The 20815-nt window shown below is 38.8% G+C and overlaps 32 pseudogenes; all 32 read left to right on the forward strand.

Annotated features, from left to right (window-relative positions):
• Nucleotides 1-158: 158 nt before the first annotated feature.
• LOC124334127 lies at nt 159-277 on the forward strand (annotated as a pseudogene).
• Nucleotides 278-669: 392 nt separating this feature from the next.
• Nucleotides 670-788, forward strand: LOC124335122 (annotated as a pseudogene).
• A 413-nt stretch (nt 789-1201) lies between these two features.
• On the forward strand, nt 1202-1320 carry LOC124335235 (annotated as a pseudogene).
• A 392-nt stretch (nt 1321-1712) lies between these two features.
• Nucleotides 1713-1831, forward strand: LOC124332278 (annotated as a pseudogene).
• A 3748-nt stretch (nt 1832-5579) lies between these two features.
• Nucleotides 5580-5699, forward strand: LOC124330293 (annotated as a pseudogene).
• A 413-nt stretch (nt 5700-6112) lies between these two features.
• On the forward strand, nt 6113-6231 carry LOC124329898 (annotated as a pseudogene).
• Nucleotides 6232-6623: 392 nt separating this feature from the next.
• LOC124333534 lies at nt 6624-6742 on the forward strand (annotated as a pseudogene).
• A 521-nt stretch (nt 6743-7263) lies between these two features.
• Nucleotides 7264-7382, forward strand: LOC124332279 (annotated as a pseudogene).
• Nucleotides 7383-7795: 413 nt separating this feature from the next.
• Nucleotides 7796-7914, forward strand: LOC124330171 (annotated as a pseudogene).
• A 392-nt stretch (nt 7915-8306) lies between these two features.
• On the forward strand, nt 8307-8425 carry LOC124329899 (annotated as a pseudogene).
• A 392-nt stretch (nt 8426-8817) lies between these two features.
• On the forward strand, nt 8818-8936 carry LOC124333535 (annotated as a pseudogene).
• Nucleotides 8937-9457: 521 nt separating this feature from the next.
• Nucleotides 9458-9576, forward strand: LOC124330172 (annotated as a pseudogene).
• A 413-nt stretch (nt 9577-9989) lies between these two features.
• On the forward strand, nt 9990-10108 carry LOC124332280 (annotated as a pseudogene).
• A 413-nt stretch (nt 10109-10521) lies between these two features.
• Nucleotides 10522-10640, forward strand: LOC124330174 (annotated as a pseudogene).
• A 392-nt stretch (nt 10641-11032) lies between these two features.
• Nucleotides 11033-11151, forward strand: LOC124329900 (annotated as a pseudogene).
• Nucleotides 11152-11543: 392 nt separating this feature from the next.
• On the forward strand, nt 11544-11662 carry LOC124333536 (annotated as a pseudogene).
• Nucleotides 11663-12183: 521 nt separating this feature from the next.
• LOC124332281 lies at nt 12184-12302 on the forward strand (annotated as a pseudogene).
• Nucleotides 12303-12715: 413 nt separating this feature from the next.
• LOC124330175 lies at nt 12716-12834 on the forward strand (annotated as a pseudogene).
• A 413-nt stretch (nt 12835-13247) lies between these two features.
• On the forward strand, nt 13248-13366 carry LOC124330176 (annotated as a pseudogene).
• A 392-nt stretch (nt 13367-13758) lies between these two features.
• Nucleotides 13759-13877, forward strand: LOC124332282 (annotated as a pseudogene).
• Nucleotides 13878-14420: 543 nt separating this feature from the next.
• LOC124329901 lies at nt 14421-14539 on the forward strand (annotated as a pseudogene).
• A 392-nt stretch (nt 14540-14931) lies between these two features.
• On the forward strand, nt 14932-15050 carry LOC124332284 (annotated as a pseudogene).
• A 543-nt stretch (nt 15051-15593) lies between these two features.
• On the forward strand, nt 15594-15712 carry LOC124329902 (annotated as a pseudogene).
• Nucleotides 15713-16104: 392 nt separating this feature from the next.
• Nucleotides 16105-16223, forward strand: LOC124329904 (annotated as a pseudogene).
• Nucleotides 16224-16615: 392 nt separating this feature from the next.
• LOC124333538 lies at nt 16616-16734 on the forward strand (annotated as a pseudogene).
• A 522-nt stretch (nt 16735-17256) lies between these two features.
• LOC124332285 lies at nt 17257-17375 on the forward strand (annotated as a pseudogene).
• A 413-nt stretch (nt 17376-17788) lies between these two features.
• Nucleotides 17789-17907, forward strand: LOC124329905 (annotated as a pseudogene).
• A 392-nt stretch (nt 17908-18299) lies between these two features.
• On the forward strand, nt 18300-18418 carry LOC124329906 (annotated as a pseudogene).
• A 392-nt stretch (nt 18419-18810) lies between these two features.
• On the forward strand, nt 18811-18929 carry LOC124329907 (annotated as a pseudogene).
• Nucleotides 18930-19321: 392 nt separating this feature from the next.
• LOC124332286 lies at nt 19322-19440 on the forward strand (annotated as a pseudogene).
• Nucleotides 19441-19853: 413 nt separating this feature from the next.
• LOC124329908 lies at nt 19854-19972 on the forward strand (annotated as a pseudogene).
• Nucleotides 19973-20364: 392 nt separating this feature from the next.
• On the forward strand, nt 20365-20483 carry LOC124332287 (annotated as a pseudogene).
• The last annotated feature ends 332 nt before the right edge of the window (nt 20484-20815 follow it).

Consider the following 20815-nt stretch of genomic DNA (forward strand, 5'->3'; position numbering starts at 1 on the left):
GATTCTGGATGAATTTCATTGCGAGTTTTTCAAAGTTGATCGCGCTTTTTATTCGCGATGGTTACCAGTCCAAATTCAATGAACAAACATTTCTGTCACTTTGAAGTGATTTTCTATTCATCCATTGGGACTGGGAGGGTAAATTTTCATTTTTGAATGTCAACGGCCATATCACGTAGAACGCACCTGGTCTCGTCAGCTCCCAGAAGTTAAGTTACGTCGAGTCCCGTTAGTACTTGTAAGGGTGACCGCTTGGGAATACGGGATGTCGTTGGCGATGGATAGTTTGTTTTCAATAACAAATTTCTTGAAATTTTTTTTCAATCACGATGGTTACCAGTCCAATTTCGTAGATGAAACATTTCAATGCCTTAGAGATAGGTTCAATTCATCTATAAGAATGATGTTTTTCAAATTTTATCGCGTTTTTTAATCGCAATGGTTACCAGTCCAAATTCGTAGATCAAAAATTTCAATGACATAGGGATAGGTTCAATTCATCTATAGGAATGATTCTGGATGAATTTCATTGCGAGTTTTTCAAAGTTGATCGCGCTTTTTATTCGCGATGGTTACCAGTCCAAATTCAATGAACAAACATTTCTGTCACTTTGAAGTGATTTTCTATTCATCCATTGGGACTGGGAGGGTGAATTTTCATTTTTGAATGTCAACGGCCATAGCACGTAGAACGCACCTGGTCTCGTCAGCTCCCAGAAGTTAAGTTACGTCGAGTCCCGTTAGTACTTGGAAGGGTGACCGCTTGGGAATACGGGATGTCGTTGGCGATGGATAGTTTGTTTTCAATAACAAATTTCTTGAAATTTTTTTTCAATCACGATGGTTACCAGTCCAATTTCGTAGATGAAACATTTCAATGCCTTAGAGATAGGTTCAATTCATCTATTAGAATGATTCTGGATCAATTCCATTGAGAGTTTGTCAAATTTTATCGCGTTTTTTAATCGCAATGGTTACCAGTCCAAATTCGTAGATCAAAAATTTCAATGACATAGGGATAGGTTCAATTCATCTATAGGAATGATTCTGGATGAATTTCATTGCGAGTTTTTCAAAGTTGATCGCGCTTTTTATTCGCGATGGTTACCAGTCCAAATTCAATGAACAAACATTTCTGTCACTTTGAAGTGATTTTCTATTCATCCATTGGGACTGGGAGGGTAAATTTTCATTTTTGAATGTCAACGGCCATATCACGTAGAACGCACCTGGTCTCGTCAGCTCCCAGAAGTTAAGTTACGTCGAGTCCCGTTAGTGCTTGGAAGGGTGACCGCTTGGGAATACGGGATGTCGTTGGCGATGGATAGTTTGTTTTCAATAACAAATTTCTTGAAATTTTTTTTCAATCACGATGGTTACCAGTCCAATTTCGTAGATGAAACATTTCAATGCCTTAGAGATAGGTTCAATTCATCTATAAGAATGATGTTTTTCAAATTTTATCGCGTTTTTTAATCGCAATGGTTACCAGTCCAAATTCGTAGATCAAAAATTTCAATGACATAGGGATAGGTTCAATTCATCTATAGGAATGATTCTGGATGAATTTCATTGCGAGTTTTTCAAAGTTGATCGCGCTTTTTATTTGCGATGGTTACCAGTCCAAATTCAATGAACAAACATTTCTGTCACTTTGAAGTGATTTTCTATTCATCCATTGGGACTGGGAGGGTAAATTTTCATTTTTGAATGTCAACGGCCATATCACGTAGAACGCACCTGGTCTCGTCAGCTCCCAGAAGTTAAGTTACGTCGAGTCCCGTTAGTACTTGGAAGGGTGACCGCTTGGGAATACGGGATGTCGTTGGCGATGGATAGTTTGTTTTCAATAACAAATTTCTTGAAATTTTTTTTCAATCACGATGGTTACCAGTCCAATTTCGTAGATGAAACATTTCAATGCCTTAGAGATAGGTTCAATTCATCTATAAGAATGATGTTTTTCAAATTTTATCGCGTTTTTTAATCGCAATGGTTACCAGTCCAAATTCGTAGATCAAAAATTTCAATGACATAGGGATAGGTTCAATTCATCTATAGGAATGATTCTGGATGAATTTCATTGCGAGTTTTTCAAAGTTGATCGCGCTTTTTATTCGCGATGGTTACCAGTCCAAATTCAATGAACAAACATTTCTGTCACTTTGAAGTGATTTTCTATTCATCCATTGGGACTGGGAGGGTAAATTTTCATTTTTGAATGTCAACGGCCATATAATAATAATAATAATAATAATAATGTAATACATATTTAACGTGCACTTTTACAAACAATATGGACAAAGGCACGGCAATGACTTGGGGAAGAGGAAGCATATAAATTTCAGTTTCAAAAGCAACACGACAGAGATGGGTTTTCAAGGAGGAGCGGAACTGTGCCAACGTTGTAGAAGATCTCACAGAAAAGGGCAATGCGTTCCAGATTGCTGGGCCAGCATATGAGAAGGATGTGGAGCCATACTTCTTTGTTTTGATTCTTGGTACAACAAGCTCAGGACGGGAGGACAAACGACGAAGAGAACTAGTTGGCTCGTAGCGCGCGATAAGGGAAGTCAAATAGCTTGGTGCAGTACCATTTAGGCAATTAAACATAAGCAACGATATCTTGAAATCAATGCGTTGGCGGACGGGAAGCCAATGAAGGGATTTAAGACACGGAGTGATGTGGTCACGTCTATTGCAGCCAGTCACGAGTCGAGCAGCCCAATTTTGGACCTTTTGAAGCACACATAGCTTTGATTCAGGACATCCGACCAGAAGAGAGTTGTTGCAGTCAAGAGTAGAGAGAACGAATGCATGAAGGAGTTGAGCCAGGGCAGGTTTTGACAGAAATCTCTTCATCCGGGAAATACGGCTGAGGTGAAATAGAGCCTTCTTCCGGGTGGCCAAAATTTGGGCTTCCATAGATAGCTGAGAGTCAAGCCCAGCACCAAGGTAGTGGACCAAAGTAGACGGGAGAACTGGAGAAGAACCTACCATTAGCGGCATGCTAATAGGCTTTACACGTGATGAGTCGGAGAAAACGAGAAGACAGTCTGTCTTTGCTTCATTCAGCTTCAGCTTGTTTGTCGTCATCCATTCCTTCGTCTCAGCAATGCACCGCGATAACGTAGCAAAAGCAACTTTCTGAGGGGAGCCGTCAGAGTTCAGCACAAAGCGAACCATGTGTTGGGTATCATCTGCATAGAAATGAACCGGGACGTTATGTTGATTGGCAATGTCGCAAACTGGTGCAGTGTACAGGATGTAAAGAATGGGTCCGAGAACCGATCCTTGAGGAACACCATATCTCAGAGGTTTAGGAGTGGATGAGACACCTCGGAGGCTGACAGATTGACAACGGTCCGACAGATAGGACGAGAACCAAGAAAGCGCAACTCCAGTTACCCCGTACCGTACGGAAAGTCGATTCAATAAGGTGGAGTGATCGATAGTGTCAAAGGCAGCACTTTGATCTAGCAACGAAAGTAGCACAGCATCACCAGCATCAACGGCCATTCGCATGTCGTTGACAACTCGAAGGAGTGCCGTTTCTGGAGAATGATGTCGACGATAAGCAGATTGCACCGGAGCGAAGAGGTCGAAAAAGTTGAGGTGAGCGGTGAGTTGCTTCACAGCGACACGCTCAACGAGCTTAGACAGAAAAGACAGGTTCGACACTGGCCGGTAATTTGACAGATCGTCGGGACATAAGCTAGGTTTCTTCAGAAGTGGTGTGATGAAAGCGATTTTCATCCCCTTCGGAAAAACGCCACTAGAGAGAGACAGGTTTATTATGGTCGTGATTGGAATAGCCAGGACGTCTACGAATTCCTTAAGGAGGGAAGTTGGAAGAGGGTCCAGTGGTGAAGACTTTGCTGGGCACGACATGATCAGAGCAACTGTCTCGCAGATAGTGATGGGCCGAAACAGAGAGAAATCGAACTTCAGGTTGACAGATTCATCAAGACTTGGAAAGGAGTCAGTGGAATCTAAGACAGAACGAATAGTCGAGATCTTGGTGTCAAAATAGACGCTGAATCGCTCTACCAAAGATGACAGTGAGTCATGATCCGGGAGTCGCAGTGCAGGCTTCTTAAGGAGAAAAGAGTCGACCAGTTTGAAGAGAGAACGTTTACCAGCAGACTCGGTTATCTTCTGAGTGATGAAAGATGATTTCTTCTCGAAAATCAGTTTCTTTAAAGCTTCACGGGCGTTAGTAAGGCACTCTCGGTCGATGGTAAGACCCCTAGCACGATATTTGCGCTCCCATCTCCTGAGGCTCCGCCGGCAGGTACGAATCTCTTCACAGTCCCAGGGATTGTCAGGTCTCACCGTAAGACGCTTAGTGATCAGGGGAGCGTGCTTGTCAAGAACCGCCCGGACATCGGTGTTATATTGGGCAAGTAAACTCGCAGTGTCGTTCTCTGGATCGATGAATATTGAAGAGGCAAGAAGATCGGAAACGAAGGCTTCACGGTCAATTGACTTCAGCCTCCTAAACACCACTGTCTTTTGAGGACGCACCAGTCGATGCACTTTAACAAGAGTATGGACAGCAAAATGGTCACTGATGAGATCAGAGGTGTAGCAATGCATGACAAAGTTATCAGCAAGACGGGAGAGAACCAAATCAAGTAGGCGACCAGAGACGTGAGTCGGTGTGGAGACATGTTGGCACAAGCCGAAGGAATCAAGAGTAGCAAGGAACTTACGACCAATAGTACATGCATTGTCATCGACATGGATATTAAAATCACCAAGAATCAGGAGTTTTCCAGCACCGACAGAGAGAATTTCAAGGTAGTCGGAAAAGTCAGAGAGAAACTTTGGACAGCTCACTGAAGGTGGTCGATAAATAATTGCAATTTTGACAAACACAGTATTTACTGTCAATGATATGGCTAAGTGCTCAAAATATGGTGACTCAAAAACAATGGGGAGACGGTTGACACAAATCGTTGAACGGTGAATGACAGCAATCCCACCACCTCGTCGACCAACTCTTGGCACATGGATAGCAACGTAACCTTCAGGAATGGTATTGGCCAAAATCTCATCTCCATGCTCAGGTGTAAGCCAGGTCTCAGTAATGGCAAGGACATCAAGATCAAAAGTGAGAAGATGGTGGTGGATAACGTCGGGTTTTGAGGCAACTGATCTCGCATTAAGTAGACCAATGGGCAGGAACTTCTTTGATGCTCTCAATCTCTTCACACAAACACCACTCCTGCAGCCACGATAATTAATTGGTGTCAAACTGGAGCCCTTGTCAAGCCTCAGACGTAAAATAGTGGCAGTGGCACTGGGTGACAGCGGAGGGAGGAGAGAGTCACGAAGAGAAAGGAACAACAGACGACATTCTGCCCACGGCATATTGCGAGCACTGACAGTGACAGCCAGCTTAGTAAAGTTAATAATAATTAACAGCAAAAGTCAGCCATCAGGCAGTAGAAAAAGACAGTTACCAGCACACACAAAATTCCGTTCAAAAAAGAGAAGACACACTGTTGTTACACAGAAAAAACTGAAAAATATCGGGAGCCCCGTTAGGACGCAGCCTCTCAGGGCGCAGACCAGCAGACGACCCATATCACGTAGAACGCACCTGGTCTCGTCAGCTCCCAGAAGTTAAGTTACGTCGAGTCCCGTTAGTGCTTGGAAGGGTGACCGCTTGGGAATACGGGATGTCGTTGGCGATGGATAGTTTGTTTTTAATAACAAATTTCTTGAAATTTTTTTTCAATCACGATGGTTACCAGTCCAATTTCGTAGATGAAACATTTCAATGCCTTAGAGATAGGTTCAATTCATCTATTAGAATGATTCTGGATCAATTCCATTGAGAGTTTGTCAAATTTTATCGCGTTTTTTAATCGCAATGGTTACCAGTCCAAATTCGTAGATCAAAAATTTCAATGACATAGGGATAGGTTCAATTCATCTATAGGAATGATTCTGGATGAATTTCATTGCGAGTTTTTCAAAGTTGATCGCGCTTTTCATTCGCGATGGTTACCAGTCCAAATTCAATGAACAAACATTTCTGTCACTTTGAAGTGATTTTCTATTCATCCATTGGGACTGGGAGGGTAAATTTTCATTTTTGAATGTCAACGGCCATATCACTTAGAACGCACCTGGTCTCGTCAGCTCCCAGAAGTTAAGTTACGTCGAGTCCCGTTAGTGCTTGGAAGGGTGACCGCTTGGGAATACGGGATGTCGTTGGCGATGGATAGTTTGTTTTCAATAACAAATTTCTTGAAATTTATTTTCAATCACGATGGTTACCAGTCCAATTTCGTAGATGAAACATTTCAATGCCTTAGAGATAGGTTCAATTCATCTATAAGAATGATGTTTTTTAAATTTTATCGCGTTTTTTAATCGCAATGGTTACCAGTCCAAATTCGTAGATCAAAAATTTCAATGACATAGGGATAGGTTCAATTCATCTATAGGAATGATTCTGGATGAATTTCATTGCGAGTTTTTCAAAGTTGATCGCGCTTTTTATTCGCGATGGTTACCAGTCCAAATTCAATGAACAAACATTTCTGTCACTTTGAAGTGATTTTCTATTCATCCATTGGGACTGGGAGGGTAAATTTTCATTTTTGAATGTCAACGGCCATATCACGTAGAACGCACCTGGTCTCGTCAGCTCCCAGAAGTTAAGTTACGTCGAGTCCCGTTAGTACTTGGAAGGGTGACCGCTTGGGAATACGGGATGTTGTTGGCGATGAATAGTTTGTTTTCAATAAAAAATTTCTTGAAATTTTTTTCAATAACGATGGTTACCAGTCCAATTTCGTAGATGAAACATTTCAATGCCTTAGAGATAGGTTCAATTCATCTATAAGAATGATGTTTTTCAAATTTTATCGCGTTTTTTAATCGCAATGGTTACCAGTCCAAATTCGTAGATCAAAAATTTCAATGACATAGGGATAGGTTCAATTCATTTATAGGAATGATTCTGGATCAATTCCGTTGAGAGTTTGTCAAATTTTATCGCGTTATTTAATCGCGATGGTTAACAGTCCAAATTCGTAGATCAAAAATTTCAATGACATAGGGATAGGTTCAATTCATCTATAGGAATGATTCTGGATGAATTTCATTGCGAGTTTTTCAAAGTTGATCGCGCTTTTTATTCGCGATGGTTACCAGTCCAAATTCAATGAACAAACATTTCTGTCACTTTGAAGTGATTTTCTATTCATCCATTGGGACTGGGAGGGTAAATTTTCATTTTTGAATGTCAACGGCCATATCACGTAGAACGCACCTGGTCTCGTCAGCTCCCAGAAGTTAAGTTACGTCGAGTCCCGTTAGTACTTGGAAGGGTGACCGCTTGGGAATACGGGATGTCGTTGGCGATGGATAGTTTGTTTTCAATAACAAATTTCTTGAAATTTTTTTTCAATCACGATGGTTACCAGTCCAATTTCGTAGATGAAACATTTCAATGCCTTAGAGATAGGTTCAATTCATCTATAAGAATGATTCTGGATCAATTCCATTGAGAGTTTGTCAAATTTTATCGCGTTATTTAATCGCGATGGTTAACAGTCCAAATTCGTAGATCAAAAATTTCAATGACATAGGGATAGGTTCAATTCATCTATAGGAATGATTCTGGATGAATTTCATTGCGAGTTTTTCAAAGTTGATCGCGCTTTTCATTCGCGATGGTTACCAGTCCAAATTCAATGAACAAACATTTCTGTCACTTTGAAGTGATTTTCTATTCATCCATTGGGACTGGGAGGGTAAATTTTCATTTTTGAATGTCAACGGCCATATCACTAAGAACGCACCTGGTCTCGTCAGCTCCCAGAAGTTAAGTTACGTCGAGTCCCGTTAGTGCTTGGAAGGGTGACCGCTTGGGAATACGGGATGTCGTTGGCGATGGATAGTTTGTTTTCAATAACAAATTTCTTGAAATTTTTTTTCAATCACGATGGTTACCAGTCCAATTTCGTAGATGAAACATTTCAATGCCTTAGAGATAGGTTCAATTCATCTATAAGAATGATGTTTTTCAAATTTTATCGCGTTTTTTAATCGCAATGGTTACCAGTCCAAATTCGTAGATCAAAAATTTCAATGACATAGGGATAGGTTCAATTCATCTATAGGAATGATTCTGGATGAATTTCATTGCGAGTTTTTCAAAGTTGATCGCGCTTTTCATTCGCGATGGTTACCAGTCCAAATTCAATGAACAAACATTTCTGTCACTTTGAAGTGATTTTCTATTCATCCATTGGGACTGGGAGGGTAAATTTTCATTTTTGAATGTCAACGGCCATATCACTTAGAACGCACCTGGTCTCGTCAGCTCCCAGAAGTTAAGTTACGTCGAGTCCCGTTAGTGCTTGGAAGGGTGACCGCTTGGGAATACGGGATGTCGTTGGCGATGGATAGTTTGTTTTCAATAACAAATTTCTTGAAATTTTTTTTCAATCACGATGGTTACCAGTCCAATTTCGTAGATGAAACATTTCAATGCCTTAGAGATAGGTTCAATTCATCTATAAGAATGATGTTTTTTAAATTTTATCGCGTTTTTTAATCGCAATGGTTACCAGTCCAAATTCGTAGATCAAAAATTTCAATGACATAGGGATAGGTTCAATTCATCTATAGGAATGATTCTGGATGAATTTCATTGCGAGTTTTTCAAAGTTGATCGCGCTTTTTATTCGCGATGGTTACCAGTCCAAATTCAATGAACAAACATTTCTGTCACTTTGAAGTGATTTTCTATTCATCCATTGGGACTGGGAGGGTAAATTTTCATTTTTGAATGTCAACGGCCATATCACGTAGAACGCACCTGGTCTCGTCAGCTCCCAGAAGTTAAGTTACGTCGAGTCCCGTTAGTACTTGGAAGGGTGACCGCTTGGGAATACGGGATGTTGTTGGCGATGAATAGTTTGTTTTCAATAAAAAATTTCTTGAAATTTTTTTCAATAACGATGGTTACCAGTCCAATTTCGTAGATGAAACATTTCAATGCCTTAGAGATAGGTTCAATTCATCTATAAGAATGATGTTTTTCAAATTTTATCGCGTTTTTTAATCGCAATGGTTACCAGTCCAAATTCGTAGATCAAAAATTTCAATGACATAGGGATAGGTTCAATTCATTTATAGGAATGATTCTGGATCAATTCCGTTGAGAGTTTGTCAAATTTTATCGCGTTATTTAATCGCGATGGTTAACAGTCCAAATTCGTAGATCAAAAATTTCAATGACATAGGGATAGGTTCAATTCATCTATAGGAATGATTCTGGATGAATTTCATTGCGAGTTTTTCAAAGTTGATCGCGCTTTTCATTCGCGATGGTTACCAGTCCAAATTCAATGAACAAACATTTCTGTCACTTTGAAGTGATTTTCTATTCATCCATTGGGACTGGGAGGGTAAATTTTCATTTTTGAATGTCAACGGCCATATCACTAAGAACGCACCTGGTCTCGTCAGCTCCCAGAAGTTAAGTTACGTCGAGTCCCGTTAGTGCTTGGAAGGGTGACCGCTTGGGAATACGGGATGTCGTTGGCGATGGATAGTTTGTTTTCAATAACAAATTTCTTGAAATTTTTTTTCAATCACGATGGTTACCAGTCCAATTTCGTAGATGAAACATTTCAATGCCTTAGAGATAGGTTCAATTCATCTATAAGAATGATTCTGGATCAATTCCATTGAGAGTTTGTCAAATTTTATCGCGTTATTTAATCGCGATGGTTAACAGTCCAAATTCGTAGATCAAAAATTTCAATGACATAGGGATAGGTTCAATTCATCTATAGGAATGATTCTGGATGAATTTCATTGCGAGTTTTTCAAAGTTGATCGCGCTTTTTATTCGCGATGGTTACCAGTCCAAATTCAATGAACAAACATTTCTGTCACTTTGAAGTGATTTTCTATTCATCCATTGGGACTGGGAGGGTAAATTTTCATTTTTGAATGTCAACGGCCATATCACGTAGAACGCACCTGGTCTCGTCAGCTCCCAGAAGTTAAGTTACGTCGAGTCCCGTTAGTACTTGGAAGGGTGACCGCTTGGGAATACGGGATGTCGTTGGCGATGGATAGTTTGTTTTCAATAACAAATTTCTTGAAATTTTTTTTCAATCACGATGGTTACCAGTCCAATTTCGTAGATGAAACATTTCAATGCCTTAGAGATAGGTTCAATTCATCTATAAGAATGATTCTGGATCAATTCCATTGAGAGTTTGTCAAATTTTATCGCGTTATTTAATCGCGATGGTTAACAGTCCAAATTCGTAGATCAAAAATTTCAATGACATAGGGATAGGTTCAATTCATCTATAGGAATGATTCTGGATGAATTTCATTGCGAGTTTTTCAAAGTTGATCGCGCTTTTCATTCGCGATGGTTACCAGTCCAAATTCAATGAACAAACATTTCTGTCACTTTGAAGTGATTTTCTATTCATCCATTGGGACTGGGAGGGTAAATTTTCATTTTTGAATGTCAACGGCCATATCACTAAGAACGCACCTGGTCTCGTCAGCTCCCAGAAGTTAAGTTACGTCGAGTCCCGTTAGTGCTTGGAAGGGTGACCGCTTGGGAATACGGGATGTCGTTGGCGATGGATAGTTTGTTTTCAATAACAAATTTCTTGAAATTTTTTTTCAATCACGATGGTTACCAGTCCAATTTCGTAGATGAAACATTTCAATGCCTTAGAGATAGGTTCAATTCATCTATAAGAATGATGTTTTTCAAATTTTATCGCGTTTTTTAATCGCAATGGTTACCAGTCCAAATTCGTAGATCAAAAATTTCAATGACATAGGGATAGGTTCAATTCATCTATAGGAATGATTCTGGATGAATTTCATTGCGAGTTTTTCAAAGTTGATCGCGCTTTTCATTCGCGATGGTTACCAGTCCAAATTCAATGAACAAACATTTCTGTCACTTTGAAGTGATTTTCTATTCATCCATTGGGACTGGGAGGGTAAATTTTCATTTTTGAATGTCAACGGCCATATCACTTAGAACGCACCTGGTCTCGTCAGCTCCCAGAAGTTAAGTTACGTCGAGTCCCGTTAGTGCTTGGAAGGGTGACCGCTTGGGAATACGGGATGTCGTTGGCGATGGATAGTTTGTTTTCAATAACAAATTTCTTGAAATTTTTTTTCAATCACGATGGTTACCAGTCCAATTTCGTAGATGAAACATTTCAATGCCTTAGAGATAGGTTCAATTCATCTATAAGAATGATGTTTTTTAAATTTTATCGCGTTTTTTAATCGCAATGGTTACCAGTCCAAATTCGTAGATCAAAAATTTCAATGACATAGGGATAGGTTCAATTCATCTATAGGAATGATTCTGGATGAATTTCATTGCGAGTTTTTCAAAGTTGATCGCGCTTTTTATTCGCGATGGTTACCAGTCCAAATTCAATGAACAAACATTTCTGTCACTTTGAAGTGATTTTCTATTCATCCATTGGGACTGGGAGGGTAAATTTTCATTTTTGAATGTCAACGGCCATATCACGTAGAACGCACCTGGTCTCGTCAGCTCCCAGAAGTTAAGTTACGTCGAGTCCCGTTAGTACTTGGAAGGGTGACCGCTTGGGAATACGGGATGTTGTTGGCGATGAATAGTTTGTTTTCAATAAAAAATTTCTTGAAATTTTTTTCAATAACGATGGTTACCAGTCCAATTTCGTAGATGAAACATTTCAATGCCTTAGAGATAGGTTCAATTCATCTATAAGAATGATGTTTTTCAAATTTTATCGCGTTTTTTAATCGCAATGGTTACCAGTCCAAATTCGTAGATCAAAAATTTCAATGACATAGGGATAGGTTCAATTCATTTATAGGAATGATTCTGGATCAATTCCGTTGAGAGTTTGTCAAATTTTATCGCGTTATTTAATCGCGATGGTTAACAGTCCAAATTCGTAGATCAAAAATTTCAATGACATAGGGATAGGTTCAATTCATCTATAGGAATGATTCTGGATGAATTTCATTGCGAGTTTTTCAAAGTTGATCGCGCTTTTTATTCGCGATGGTTACCAGTCCAAATTCAATGAACAAACATTTCTGTCACTTTGAAGTGATTTTCTATTCATCCATTGGGACTGGGAGGGTAAATTTTCATTTTTGAATGTCAACGGCCATATCACGTAGAACGCACCTGGTCTCGTCAGCTCCCAGAAGTTAAGTTACGTCGAGTCCCGTTAGTACTTGGAAGGGTGACCGCTTGGGAATACGGGATGTCGTTGGCGATGGATAGTTTGTTTTCAATAACAAATTTCTTGAAATTTTTTTTCAATCACGATGGTTACCAGTCCAATTTCGTAGATGAAACATTTCAATGCCTTAGAGATAGGTTCAATTCATCTATAAGAATGATTCTGGATCAATTCCATTGAGAGTTTGTCAAATTTTATCGCGTTATTTAATCGCGATGGTTAACAGTCCAAATTCGTAGATCAAAAATTTCAATGACATAGGGATAGGTTCAATTCATCTATAGGAATGATTCTGGATGAATTTCATTGCGAGTTTTTCAAAGTTGATCGCGCTTTTCATTCGCGATGGTTACCAGTCCAAATTCAATGAACAAACATTTCTGTCACTTTGAAGTGATTTTCTATTCATCCATTGGGACTGGGAGGGTAAATTTTCATTTTTGAATGTCAACGGCCATATCACTAAGAACGCACCTGGTCTCGTCAGCTCCCAGAAGTTAAGTTACGTCGAGTCCCGTTAGTGCTTGGAAGGGTGACCGCTTGGGAATACGGGATGTCGTTGGCGATGGATAGTTTGTTTTCAATAACAAATTTCTTGAAATTTTTTTTCAATCACGATGGTTACCAGTCCAATTTCGTAGATGAAACATTTCAATGCCTTAGAGATAGGTTCAATTCATCTATAAGAATGATTCTGGATCAATTCCATTGAGAGTTTGTCAAATTTTATCGCGTTATTTAATCGCGATGGTTAACAGTCCAAATTCGTAGATCAAAAATTTCAATGACATAGGGATAGGTTCAATTCATCTATAGGAATGATTCTGGATGAATTTCATTGCGAGTTTTTCAAAGTTGATCGCGCTTTTCATTCGCGATGGTTACCAGTCCAAATTCAATGAACAAACATTTCTGTCACTTTGAAGTGATTTTCTATTCATCCATTGGGACTGGGAGGGTAAATTTTCATTTTTGAATGTCAACGGCCATATCACTAAGAACGCACCTGGTCTCGTCAGCTCCCAGAAGTTAAGTTACGTCGAGTCCCGTTAGTGCTTGGAAGGGTGACCGCTTGGGAATACGGGATGTCGTTGGCGATGGATAGTTTGTTTTCAATAACAAATTTCTTGAAATTTTTTTTCAATCACGATGGTTACCAGTCCAATTTCGTAGATGAAACATTTCAATGCCTTAGAGATAGGTTCAATTCATCTATAAGAATGATGTTTTTCAAATTTTATCGCGTTTTTTAATCGCAATGGTTACCAGTCCAAATTCGTAGATCAAAAATTTCAATGACATAGGGATAGGTTCAATTCATCTATAGGAATGATTCTGGATGAATTTCATTGCGAGTTTTTCAAAGTTGATCGCGCTTTTTATTCGCGATGGTTACCAGTCCAAATTCAATGAACAAACATTTCTGTCACTTTGAAGTGATTTTCTATTCATCCATTGGGACTGGGAGGGTAAATTTTCATTTTTGAATGTCAACGGCCATATCACGTAGAACGCACCTGGTCTCGTCAGCTCCCAGAAGTTAAGTTACGTCGAGTCCCGTTAGTACTTGGAAGGGTGACCGCTTGGGAATACGGGATGTCGTTGGCGATGGATAGTTTGTTTTCAATAACAAATTTCTTGAAATTTTTTTTCAATCACGATGGTTACCAGTCCAATTTCGTAGATGAAACATTTCAATGCCTTAGAGATAGGTTCAATTCATCTATAAGAATGATTCTGGATCAATTCCATTGAGAGTTTGTCAAATTTTATCGCGTTATTTAATCGCGATGGTTAACAGTCCAATTTCGTAGATGAAACATTTCAATGCCTTAGAGATAGGTTCAATTCATCTATTAGAATGATTCTGGATCAATTCCATTGAGAGTTTGTCAAATTTTATCGCGTTTTTTAATCGCAATGGTTACCAGTCCAAATTCGTAGATCAAAAATTTCAATGACATAGGGATAGGTTCAATTCATCTATAGGAATGATTCTGGATGAATTTCATTGCGAGTTTTTCAAAGTTGATCGCGCTTTTCATTCGCGATGGTTACCAGTCCAAATTCAATGAACAAACATTTCTGTCACTTTGAAGTGATTTTCTATTCATCCATTGGGACTGGGAGGGTAAATTTTCATTTTTGAATGTCAACGGCCATATCACTTAGAACGCACCTGGTCTCGTCAGCTCCCAGAAGTTAAGTTACGTCGAGTCCCGTTAGTGCTTGGAAGGGTGACCGCTTGGGAATACGGGATGTCGTTGGCGATGGATAGTTTGTTTTCAATAACAAATTTCTTGAAATTTTTTTTCAATCACGATGGTTACCAGTCCAATTTCGTAGATGAAACATTTCAATGCCTTAGAGATAGGTTCAATTCATCTATAAGAATGATGTTTTTCAAATTTTATCGCGTTTTTTAATCGCAATGGTTACCAGTCCAAATTCGTAGATCAAAAATTTCAATGACATAGGGATAGGTTCAATTCATCTATAGGAATGATTCTGGATGAATTTCATTGCGAGTTTTTCAAAGTTGATCGCGCTTTTTATTCGCGATGGTTACCAGTCCAAATTCAATGAACAAACATTTCTGTCACTTTGAAGTGATTTTCTATTCATCCATTGGGACTGGGAGGGTAAATTTTCATTTTTGAATGTCAACGGCCATATCACGTAGAACGCACCTGGTCTCGTCAGCTCCCAGAAGTTAAGTTACGTCGAGTCCCGTTAGTACTTGGAAGGGTGACCGCTTGGGAATACGGGATGTCGTTGGCGATGGATAGTTTGTTTTCAATAACAAATTTCTTGAAATTTTTTTTCAATCACGATGGTTACCAGTCCAATTTCGTAGATGAAACATTTCAATGCCTTAGAGATAGGTTCAATTCATCTATAAGAATGATTCTGGATCAATTCCATTGAGAGTTTGTCAAATTTTATCGCGTTATTTAATCGCGATGGTTAACAGTCCAATTTCGTAGATGAAACATTTCAATGCCTTAGAGATAGGTTCAATTCATCTATTAGAATGATTCTGGATCAATTCCATTGAGAGTTTGTCAAATTTTATCGCGTTTTTTAATCGCAATGGTTACCAGTCCAAATTCGTAGATCAAAAATTTCAATGACATAGGGATAGGTTCAATTCATCTATAGGAATGATTCTGGATGAATTTCATTGCGAGTTTTTCAAAGTTGATCGCGCTTTTCATTCGCGATGGTTACCAGTCCAAATTCAATGAACAAACATTTCTGTCACTTTGAAGTGATTTTCTATTCATCCATTGGGACTGGGAGGGTAAATTTTCATTTTTGAATGTCAACGGCCATATCACTTAGAACGCACCTGGTCTCGTCAGCTCCCAGAAGTTAAGTTACGTCGAGTCCCGTTAGTGCTTGGAAGGGTGACCGCTTGGGAATACGGGATGTCGTTGGCGATGGATAGTTTGTTTTCAATAACAAATTTCTTGAAATTTTTTTTCAATCACGATGGTTACCAGTCCAATTTCGTAGATGAAACATTTCAATGCCTTAGAGATAGGTTCAATTCATCTATAAGAATGATGTTTTTCAAATTTTATCGCGTTTTTTAATCGCAATGGTTACCAGTCCAAATTCGTAGATCAAAAATTTCAATGACATAGGGATAGGTTCAATTCATCTATAGGAATGATTCTGGATGAATTTCATTGCGAGTTTTTCAAAGTTGATCGCGCTTTTCATTCGCGATGGTTACCAGTCCAAATTCAATGAACAAACATTTCTGTCACTTTGAAGTGATTTTCTATTCATCCATTGGGACTGGGAGGGTAAATTTTCATTTTTGAATGTCAACGGCCATATCACTTAGAACGCACCTGGTCTCGTCAGCTCCCAGAAGTTAAGTTACGTCGAGTCCCGTTAGTGCTTGGAAGGGTGACCGCTTGGGAATACGGGATGTCGTTGGCGATGGATAGTTTGTTTTCAATAACAAATTTCTTGAAATTTTTTTTCAATCACGATGGTTACCAGTCCAATTTCGTAGATGAAACATTTCAATGCCTTAGAGATAGGTTCAATTCATCTATAAGAATGATGTTTTTCAAATTTTATCGCGTTTTTTAATCGCAATGGTTACCAGTCCAAATTCGTAGATCAAAAATTTCAATGACATAGGGATAGGTTCAATTCATCTATAGGAATGATTCTGGATGAATTTCATTGCGAGTTTTTCAAAGTTGATCGCGCTTTTTATTCGCGATGGTTACCAGTCCAAATTCAATGAACAAACATTTCTGTCACTTTGAAGTGATTTTCTATTCATCCATTGGGACTGGGAGGGTAAATTTTCATTTTTGAATGTCAACGGCCATATCACGTAGAACGCACCTGGTCTCGTCAGCTCCCAGAAGTTAAGTTACGTCGAGTCCCGTTAGTACTTGGAAGGGTGACCGCTTGGGAATACGGGATGTTGTTGGCGATGAATAGTTTGTTTTCAATAAAAAATTTCTTGAAATTTTTTTTCAATAACGATGGTTACCAGTCCAATTTCGTAGATGAAACATTTCAATGCCTTAGAGATAGGTTCAATTCATCTATAAGAATGATGTTTTTCAAATTTTATCGCGTTTTTTAATCGCAATGGTTACCAGTCCAAATTCGTAGATCAAAAATTTCAATGACATAGGGATAGGTTCAATTCATTTATAGGAATGATTCTGGATCAATTCCGTTGAGAGTTTGTCAAATTTTATCGCGTTATTTAATCGCGATGGTTAACAGTCCAAATTCGTAGATCAAAAATTTCAATGACATAGGGATAGGTTCAATTCATCTATAGGAATGATTCTGGATGAATTTCATTGCGAGTTTTTCAAAGTTGATCGCGCTTTTTATTCGCGATGGTTACCAGTCCAAATTCAATGAACAAACATTTCTGTCACTTTGAAGTGATTTTCTATTCATCCATTGGGACTGGGAGGGTAAATTTTCATTTTTGAATGTCAACGGCCATATCACGTAGAACGCACCTGGTCTCGTCAGCTCCCAGAAGTTAAGTTACGTCGAGTCCCGTTAGTACTTGGAAGGGTGACCGCTTGGGAATACGGGATGTCGTTGGCGATGGATAGTTTGTTTTCAATAACAAATTTCTTGAAATTTTTTTTCAATCACGATGGTTACCAGTCCAATTTCGTAGATGAAACATTTCAATGCCTTAGAGATAGGTTCAATTCATCTATAAGAATGATTCTGGATCAATTCCATTGAGAGTTTGTCAAATTTTATCGCGTTATTTAATCGCGATGGTTAACAGTCCAAATTCGTAGATCAAAAATTTCAATGACATAGGGATAGGTTCAATTCATCTATAGGAATGATTCTGGATGAATTTCATTGCGAGTTTTTCAAAGTTGATCGCGCTTTTCATTCGCGATGGTTACCAGTCCAAATTCAATGAACAAACATTTCTGTCACTTTGAAGTGATTTTCTATTCATCCATTGGGACTGGGAGGGTAAATTTTCATTTTTGAATGTCAACGGCCATATCACTTAGAACGCACCTGGTCTCGTCAGCTCCCAGAAGTTAAGTTACGTCGAGTCCCGTTAGTGCTTGGAAGGGTGACCGCTTGGGAATACGGGATGTCGTTGGCGATGGATAGTTTGTTTTCAATAACAAATTTCTTGAAATTTTTTTTCAATCACGATGGTTACCAGTCCAATTTCGTAGATGAAACATTTCAATGCCTTAGAGATAGGTTCAATTCATCTATAAGAATGATGTTTTTCAAATTTTATCGCGTTTTTTAATCGCAATGGTTACCAGTCCAAATTCGTAGATCAAAAATTTCAATGACATAGGGATAGGTTCAATTCATCTATAGGAATGATTCTGGATGAATTTCATTGCGAGTTTTTCAAAGTTGATCGCGCTTTTCATTCGCGATGGTTACCAGTCCAAATTCAATGAACAAACATTTCTGTCACTTTGAAGTGATTTTCTATTCATCCATTGGGACTGGGAGGGTAAATTTTCATTTTTGAATGTCAACGGCCATATCACTTAGAACGCACCTGGTCTCGTCAGCTCCCAGAAGTTAAGTTACGTCGAGTCCCGTTAGTGCTTGGAAGGGTGACCGCTTGGGAATACGGGATGTCGTTGGCGATGGATAGTTTGTTTTCAATAACAAATTTCTTGAAATTTTTTTTCAATCACGATGGTTACCAGTCCAATTTCGTAGATGAAACATTTCAATGCCTTAGAGATAGGTTCAATTCATCTATAAGAATGATGTTTTTCAAATTTTATCGCGTTTTTTAATCGCAATGGTTACCAGTCCAAATTCGTAGATCAAAAATTTCAATGACATAGGGATAGGTTCAATTCATCTATAGGAATGATTCTGGATGAATTTCATTGCGAGTTTTTCAAAGTTGATCGCGCTTTTCATTCGCGATGGTTACCAGTCCAAATTCAATGAACAAACATTTCTGTCACTTTGAAGTGATTTTCTATTCATCCATTGGGACTGGGAGGGTAAATTTTCATTTTTGAATGTCAACGGCCATATCACTTAGAACGCACCTGGTCTCGTCAGCTCCCAGAAGTTAAGTTACGTCGAGTCCCGTTAGTGCTTGGAAGGGTGACCGCTTGGGAATACGGGATGTCGTTGGCGATGGATAGTTTGTTTTCAATAACAAATTTCTTGAAATTTTTTTTCAATCACGATGGTTACCAGTCCAATTTCGTAGATGAAACATTTCAATGCCTTAGAGATAGGTTCAATTCATCTATAAGAATGATGTTTTTCAAATTTTATCGCGTTTTTTAATCGCAATGGTTACCAGTCCAAATTCGTAGATCAAAAATTTCAATGACATAGGGATAGGTTCAATTCATCTATAGGAATGATTCTGGATGAATTTCATTGCGAGTTTTTCAAAGTTGATCGCGCTTTTTATTCGCGATGGTTACCAGTCCAAATTCAATGAACAAACATTTCTGTCACTTTGAAGTGATTTTCTATTCATCCATTGGGACTGGGAGGGTAAATTTTCATTTTTGAATGTCAACGGCCATATCACGTAGAACGCACCTGGTCTCGTCAGCTCCCAGAAGTTAAGTTACGTCGAGTCCCGTTAGTACTTGGAAGGGTGACCGCTTGGGAATACGGGATGTCGTTGGCGATGGATAGTTTGTTTTCAATAACAAATTTCTTGAAATTTTTTTTCAATCACGATGGTTACCAGTCCAATTTCGTAGATGAAACATTTCAATGCCTTAGAGATAGGTTCAATTCATCTATAAGAATGATTCTGGATCAATTCCATTGAGAGTTTGTCAAATTTTATCGCGTTATTTAATCGCGATGGTTAACAGTCCAAATTCGTAGATCAAAAATTTCAATGACATAGGGATAGGTTCAATTCATCTATAGGAATGATTCTGGATGAATTTCATTGCGAGTTTTTCAAAGTTGATCGCGCTTTTCATTCGCGATGGTTACCAGTCCAAATTCAATGAACAAACATTTCTGTCACTTTGAAGTGATTTTCTATTCATCCATTGGGACTGGGAGGGTAAATTTTCATTTTTGAATGTCAACGGCCATATCACTTAGAACGCACCTGGTCTCGTCAGCTCCCAGAAGTTAAGTTACGTCGAGTCCCGTTAGTGCTTGGAAGGGTGACCGCTTGGGAATACGGGATGTCGTTGGCGATGGATAGTTTGTTTTCAATAACAAATTTCTTGAAATTTTTTTTCAATCACGATGGTTACCAGTCCAATTTCGTAGATGAAACATTTCAATGCCTTAGAGATAGGTTCAATTCATCTATAAGAATGATGTTTTTCAAATTTTATCGCGTTTTTTAATCGCAATGGTTACCAGTCCAAATTCGTAGATCAAAAATTTCAATGACATAGGGATAGGTTCAATTCATCTATAGGAATGATTCTGGATGAATTTAATTGCGAGTTTTTCAAAGTTGATCGCGCTTTTTATTCGCGATGGTTACCAGTCCAAATTCAATGAACAAACATTTCTGTCACTTTGAAGTGATTTTCTATTCATCCATTGGGACTGGGAGGGTAAATTTTCATTTTTGAATGTCAACGGCCATATCACGTAGAACGCACCTGGTCTCGTCAGCTCCCAGAAGTTAAGTTACGTCGAGTCCCGTTAGTACTTGGAAGGGTGACCGCTTGGGAATACGGGATGTCGTTGGCGATGGATAGTTTGTTTTCAATAACAAATTTCTTGACATTTTTTTTCAATCACGATGGTTACCAGTCCAATTTCGTAGATGAAACATTTCAATGCCTTAGAGATAGGTTCAATTCATCTATAAGAATGATTCTGGATCAATTCCATTGAGAGTTTGTCAAATTTTATCGCGTTATTTAATCGCGATGGTTAACAGTCCAAATTCGTAGATCAAAAATTTCAATGACATAGGGATAGGTTCAATTCATCTATAGGAATGATTCTGGATGAATTTCATTGCGAGTTTTTCAAAGTTGATCGCGCTTTTTATTCGCGATGGTTACCAGTCCAAATTC

Source organism: Daphnia pulicaria, chromosome 3 (assembly GCF_021234035.1).
Source record: "Daphnia pulicaria isolate SC F1-1A chromosome 3, SC_F0-13Bv2, whole genome shotgun sequence".
In the NCBI taxonomy this organism is placed as follows: domain Eukaryota; kingdom Metazoa; phylum Arthropoda; class Branchiopoda; order Diplostraca; family Daphniidae; genus Daphnia; species Daphnia pulicaria.